Below are 7,917 nucleotides of genomic sequence, written 5' to 3' on the forward strand. Positions count from 1 at the left end.
TTCCTTAGAGATCTGTGACTCTCTTAGGGATCCTTTATGGTGAAATGTTTCCCTTTCTTTCCATAGTTCCTTGTTTTGTGAACTTCACAATGTTTTCAAATGTTCGATGTCTTACACTCACTTCTTTCTTGATTTTTGGTTACCCCTGAGGAAGGGCGTTCTCACCCGAAATGCATTGGCTCATGTTTTCAACCATGAATATCTTCCAAATTTGAGAATGCCATTCCTTCATTGTGTATAAGTGTGAAGTGACATTTGTTAACAACAGAAGAAGCCTATAAGTTACTTATTAAATAATTTTGCATGATCGCATCTTTGTTTCATTGTTTAATATCATTTTGTCACATATGCTTATTATGTTTACTATGAAGCCCTAGGGCATACAGCTGTGCATGTTGGGTTTAGTACACGCCAGTGATCTAGCTTCTTTGAAAGTTAGGAGAACGCCACGATCGGTGGAACTCAAGCATAGCCCTGGCAGAGTGGCGATGTGTGTCTTAGCCTGGCAGGTGCTCTGCAGACAGTATTGTTACACCCAGACACGGAGATCCACACCGCACACAGATAGCTCGAGGGCTGCATGAGTTACCTTCAGTGTAGGTGAGTCCCTCCGGAGTCAATGTTAATTCGCTATTGACTCTTTCAAAGGGATGCCTGTGGCAGGGCGGAATTTCACCAACTGGTGCTGTTGTTTTTATGGGCACTACAATGAGTGTTAGGGCTAAAATCAATAATAAAGTAAGCCTTTTACTGACTGCTTTGTACAAAGTGAAAGTTAAACCTGACAACCTGGATAAATCGCGGCATCCCTACTTAAACTGTGTAATCCTAGACAATAGGCAAATATTTCATTTCACCAAAACCTGTTTTTCTTCATTATTGCATATGAAAGCACTTTCAAATATGTGAGTTCAGAGTATCAGTTGCACAAAAACTTATTGTGTTGGATTTATTGAACTATAATGTTGCTCTATAATCTGGGCAACGTATAGGGTTTACATGACAACTGTCTTGCCTCTTAGTTTACTGATGGCTCATGTTTAAACACTATCACTTAATAGCACTTCTCAGTGCAATGCTGTACTGTGATGTAGTACACTGTCTGAATTTTGAAGAGACTTTTTCATATTTTATGTGAGGTTTATGTATGATTTTCAACGCAAACAATTTCAGGGATTGGCTTGTGCATGGGCTGTAAGAGCCAATGCAGACCCTCTTGGCCTCGCTCTGGCTCAGCTCGTCTTGTTATTTTGTTGACTTGCCCACCTCTAAGATCAGCTCTGCTTGGTACCTGTGCTGGTGGAATGAACGAGAGATGTGCATGTTTCCTGTAGAAGAAATTAAGGATAGTAAACCTGGAAACCTTCAACGGCTCCACAGGTTTAGAATTATGTACACCATGTCATGGGAAGGAAGGTTGCAGGGAGAACTTGACCTGGGTTAAAAAGCACTGTTATCTACTTTCCAAGACTGAGATTTAATTGCAAGGTACTCGTAGTTTCTAGAACAAATGATATCGTGAACTTGTTTCGAACATTATAGGCCCATCAACCTTCCCATTTTATTTGATATTGATAATGTCTGATTTCGACTTGACTAGCATATATTCCATTGTTGTATGCTATTTGATAGGCTCTTAATCAATACTACATTATCTTAATTGTATATCTGAAGATACTACCTGAAACAATGTATGTAGCTGCATTTTCAATAGGATTTGAAGAATGTCTGTTTATAGGCTACGTCTTATGTATATGTAGAGATTTACAGCCTCGGTGTGTGATGCAAGTATCCAAAAGTAGGATGTATCCCTTCCTTTGATAACACCAAACCAAAGGTCATGCAAAGTCTACCACCGACCGGCATGTATACTGAAAGCCGCCGACACACCACATGATCTGCCAGTGTTAGAGAAATATGTAGTGCACATGCACACCGGGCTTTACTCCACCGGTCTAAAAAATTGGGACTACATATCCCATGATTACTACATGCCGACCAGAAATGACACGGCACGGATGTCGCCGTTCTGACGTTCAATACCTGGTGCCTCCATGCAAGGAAGCACAGTGGATACTCCTATTAAGATATCGCCGCAGATGTGGCCAATTACCCTGGAGGTTAGGCACCAGGAGAATTGACTACAGATGGTACCTCACTATGAATATGAGTCCTGCCCCCACCCCCACCTCTCCCCTTTGTCACACAGCTGGAGGAAGGAGCAGACGCAATCAGGTCTCTCATGAGGAATGCGCCTTGATGAAGTAAGAGGGTTGATGTATGTTGGAATCATGAATCCATGGATGTTTGGTGACCGCGAGTGGGATGTAATCCCATAACCACATGATACGGAGCTCTCTTCCATTTACTACTTGTACAGTGTGACTACAGGGGTTCCTGAGCCCCTCCTCCATGGGACCTGGATGACCTGATAGTGCAGTAAGACTTTGAGCCGGTCTCACCACCTAGGCAAATGTTTATGTCACCTGTCATGTGCATGTCCACTTACCACTGAGCATGCAAATGTTGCATGCATAGGATTATCTACAATTGTTTGTATCCCTATTTCAACACCCCAAAAATCTCAAAGTACTGTTATTGTCGGTTTACAAGTACAGATGGGCCAAATATGATAAAGAGGCTGACACAGGTCATCCTTTGGTTTGTAGTGCCAATATTAGTTTATATTTGCCATACTAGGATCCCATGTTTCTGACCTGAAGAATGCCATGGACTCTTTTGAGCCATCAGGCAGAAACATGTTAATGGTACAGTGGTGATCGGGCACTAACTCCCCTTGAACCCACTTTTGGTTTTAATACCAAGTGTCATTTCTAGCTAATAAAAGGGATATTTAAGATGTCACACTGGTTTTTAATATGTCTAGATCATGGATCCACTCTTAGATAGAAGTACCTCCCTGATCCAGGTGAAGGTCCGCTTCCATCAAACCAGGTTTGGACACCTGGTCGTGTGTGAGGACTTGCCATCACATTTTGGTATATGTCCAATAACGGGTATTGTGTTGAGTAGAATCTTCAGGGATACATAACGAGAAAATAAAATCTCCGGTAGCTCTTTTTATGAGAAAACATTGGGGCATATGTACAAGCCCCTGTCACCAGCAAACGTCACTTTTACCGACGTTGTGGTGGCAATAGGAGCTGCACCTTATGTACAAGGCAGCGTTAAGCCATGGTTAGCCTGAAAGGGGTGGGCAGTGGGTGTTGCTTTGGGCGTTCCACCGCAACACCCATTCATTTTGACACTGCCCCCTATGTACAAGGGTGGCATACATAGGAGGCAGCGCCAAAATTAAGACCAGGTAAATCCCGGTCTTAAGTTAGCGGAACGAGGAGAAATGCATTATTTCTCCTTGTTTTTGCTTTTTCCGTGTGTGCTGACTAGGGCAGAACACATAGAAAGAGCAAAATGCCATGGTTTGTGTATGTACAGGAAGGTGTCCCTTCATGTACATAAACAAACATATTTAAAAAGTGCCATTTTGTCACTTTTATGTGTGCTGCATGAAGCAGCACACATGAAAGTGACAGAATGGCATTTTAGGATTGTTTATGTGCAGGAAGGGACACCATCTTACACATAAACAATCCTCCCCTGCAAGCAGACACCCTTGCACTATGGTGCAAGGGTGCCTGCGTTGGCTAAACTTAGCGCCATCACAGAGGAAAACGCAAGGCTGCACCACATTTTTGTAAATATGGTGCAGCCTTGCGGTTCGGAAGTGGCGGAGTGCGGCGTTAAGCCAAGGAGGCTAACGCTGCACTCCGCCACTTCCTTGTATATATCCCCCATTGTGTTTGGAGGCCAGCTCACCCTTGAGACCCCACAGGCTCTAGTTCCCTACCTTGGGTACATTCCAGGGGTATGTGTGTGAGCACGTTTGATATGCCAGATAGGTGCTCTGGGGTATCATTTGCTACAGTATTGTCTGAAGATCGGCCGCCTTCCGCCAACTTCAACGGGCGCTAGCCATGCCCCATTACTTCTTGATTTTTGATATATAACTGAGATGAAGAATACATCATCGTCTCCATTAGTCCTGGCAGTGGGTCTCAAGTGACAGTGTTGCAGTACTTCCAAACCCACACTTCTGCAAAGTGGTTTGGCGCACTCACACCAAGCACCCTGCGCTGGGCTGTCGGGCTTTAGTATCTGTAATGATGGCAACGGTCTAGTTGCCATACGCACGCACGCATCCCTACATCCGCAGGCCAGGCGTGGCCTGCGGGGAAGAATAAAAGGAGGACGTGCGCAGGTACACGTCACTTCCGACTAACACCAAGTGTCGGACTGAATTCTTGCGCTGAGCGCTACCTGCCCCCGCGCTACAGCGTTAGGCCACCCTGCGGCCTCAGGTGCACCACAACCCAGCACACAACATTGGCGACGAGCGGAGGGGGCCCAACCCTCGCCTGTGCACTGGTGGCTGGATCGGAGCTGCCTGCTCCCTACGCGGTGCCTACCGCGCTGTGTGTCTGCTGTGAGACTGGCCCTCCCTGAGCCTGCCTGCTCACCCCTGCCTCCACCACGTGTGGGCCCTGGAGGATCCTGTGGCCGCCGAGGAGACGCGGCGCTGCGGTGCGCTGCATCTAGCCGAAAACGCGACCGTTTGCCATTTCCCACGCATCTCGCTTGAGCCGCGGATCTGCGGTACGCCCTGCTTTTGCTCACGCATTGCGCGTGTGACGCGGGAAAAGGACTTGCCAATGCTCACGCATCTCGCGTGAGTCGTGGAAAGCGGCTGAGGGTGTTTTTCTCTGCGTCCTGGAGGGGATGCATGCAGCTGGACAGCTTTAAGAGGGACCCCAACCAGAGCCCCAACGCCCCACACTGACGGAGGACGATAGGGCGCCCGGCGGAGCTGAGGTGAGCCGCGCAGCTGCCACGTGGTGCCGCGCAGACCGGCGCATACGGGAAGGGACTGTCTGCCAGAGCGTGCAAAGCCCGCTAACCCTGTGAGCAAGGGAGCAGAGAAGGAAAGCCATCCCAACGAACCGCCACCATGGGGGACGAAGACGCGCCAGCCACCACCATCAATATTCCATTTCAACATGTTGCCACCCTTCAGCGAAACAAAAGACCCGTCCACAGCATCACCAAGGTGGAAGATATGGCTTGAACGACTAGAAAACTACTTTGTGGTCACAAGGGAGACAGACAAAGCAGTGAAGAGGTCTCTCTTACTACATTACGCAGGGGACGAGATATTCAGACTATTCAAACACTTGCCCAACACGGGGGCGGCAGATAACTACGACGCGGCAGTTGCTGCACTCCATGGCCATTTCGACCCGCAGCTGAACTTAGACTTTGAGGTTTTCAAATTGGGTCAGGCCCGACAGAGGGAAGGTGAGACGATGGACCAATTCTATGCCCGCGTCAGGGAGCTAGCCAGCTCCTGTACTGACGAGGACCAGCCAAAAGCCATAAGGAGACAAATTATTCAAGGGTGCCGAGACAAGGCATTAAGAGGATCAATTCTTCGTAAACCAGGTATCTCTTTGGAAGACATACTAATCCTGGCCAGATCTCACGACCTCTCAAATGTCAGGGCCACTGCCATGGAACAAGCACTACACAAACCTCAAATCAAAGCAGAAACCGTCAAGACCGAGCGGGCAGATGCGATACGGTCCCAACCACGTGGACCACCACAGAAGGAATATCGGAGAGACCCGCCCCGAGCACGGTGTGGATACTGTGGGCACGAGCCCCACGCAGCAAAAGACTGCCCAGCCCAGGGAAAAACCTGCGCAAATTGTGGAATTCCAAACCATTTTGCAACAGTATGCCGCAGAAGTAACACGTCAAAGGCCTTCAAGAAGCCACGGACACCCACCAAAGCGATTCGACAACTATCGCTGGCTGAACCACCACCATCGAAGGGAGAGAGATACCTACCCACGGTGAATGACGACTCGGAGTCGGAGGATGAAGAGGCCTACATTGTCTCGTTCGCACAAGAGCTCAAGCAATGGCGGCGGCCGCAACCGACATGCATCGTACAGATGGCGGGAAACAAAGTTAAGGCCATAATTGACACAGGGGCCACGGTGAACGTGATGGGTCTCCAGCAGTTCAGAAAGCTACGCCCGCGCCCCCAGATATTGCCATCCAAAACGAGGATATTCGTCTACGGGGCAGACACACCATTACCCCTGAAAGGAAAAATCACGATACCCTTCCAGGCCGACGAGTCAGAGGTGATGGCAACAATTCACGTAATCAACCGGGAGGCTGACACTCTGCTGAGCAGCCACACGGCGGAAGACCTAAAACTAATAGCATTTGCCAATCGCATCAGAGCACACCAAGTGGATGAACTATTGGAACGATTCCCCGAACTATTCCGGGGCCTGGGCTGCATAAAATGTGAACCCATCAAGCTTCACATTGACAGATCAGTTGCTCCCACTGCACTGCGCCACCGTTGGATACCATTTCACTAACGCCCACTGGTGGAGAAAGAACTTGAAAAACTAGAAAACCTGGGTGTCATAGAAAAGGTCACGGGGCCCACCCCGTGGGTATCGCCAATGGTCATAGTGGAGAAACCCAAGCAACCAGGCGAGATCCGCCTGTGCATCGACATGCGGCTACTGAATGCCGCGATCCGGAGGGAAAGACACCTGACCCCCACGATGGATGACATCGTTGCTGACCTGAACGGGTCGAAGTGGTTTTCGAAAATAGACTTAAACGCCGGCTACCACCAACTACCATTAGCGGAGGAAAGTCGCTTCATCACCACGTTCAGCACCCATCTTGGTCTCCGACGCTACAAGCGATTAAACTTCAGCATCTCATCAGCGGCGGAGGTGTTCCAGAACACCATCCGGGAACTCCTGTCCGGACTGCCAGGGGTAATAAATGTCAGCGACGATATTCTGATACACTCTGCCACCGCGTCAGAACACCATAAATATCTCCGGGATGTTCTAAAGAGACTGAGTACCTTCGGGGCGACACTCCACAAAGACAAGTGTCAGTTCTTTCAACCATCTATCGAGTTCTTTGGATACATCTTTAACCAGGAGGGTATTCAGGTAGACCCGAGGAAGTCCAGGGCCATCAAGGATGCCCTAGCGCCGAAATCTCCAACGGAGATAAGAAGTTTTCTCGGCATGGCCACCTACTGTGGCCGATTCATACCGGGCCTAGCCACTCGGAGCGAACCGCTACGAGCACTGACTAAGACGGATGCCACATGGCAGTGGGGCCCGAAGGAGGATGAAGCTTTCCAGGGAATCAAAGATGCCCTCCTGGAAAAGGCCACTCTCTCATACTTTGACCCTATGAAACGCACAGAGGTGATCGTTGATGCCAGCCCGGTGGGTCTTGGAGCGGTTTTGACCCAGGAACATGAACCCGGCCAGTGGACGGCGCTAGCTTTCGCAAGCAAAGCCCTGACCCCGACTGAAACCAGGTACGCCCAGATCGAGAGGGAGGCTCTCGCGATTAAATGGGCCTGTGGCCATTTCCATCTGTATCTATGAGGACACTCGTTCGTCATGGTCACCGACCATCAACCTTTGGTGTCCCTCTTCAAGGGAACTGCTCCACACCCGCCACCTCGCATTGAACGATGGGTAATCCAATTACAACCGTACGAGATGGAGATGATATACCGCACAGGAGCCAAGAACTCTGCCGACTACCTGTCGCGCCACCCTTCCCGACCAGAACCGGAGTCAGGGGACGACGACTGCGAGGAATATGCCCAGTGGGCGGCACTCACGTCATGCCCTCAAAATATGACGGTAGAAGACATCAAAGAAGCAGACGCTGCTGATAACATCTACATGAGGTCGCTGCAGGCCGTTCAAGAAGGCTCGTGGACCGACTATCTGCGCCCACCCAATTCCTGGTCCGCGGAAGACAAGGAATCCCTCA

Source organism: Lissotriton helveticus, chromosome 5_1 (genome assembly GCF_964261635.1).
Source record: "Lissotriton helveticus chromosome 5_1, aLisHel1.1, whole genome shotgun sequence".
NCBI lineage: Eukaryota > Metazoa > Chordata > Amphibia > Caudata > Salamandridae > Lissotriton > Lissotriton helveticus.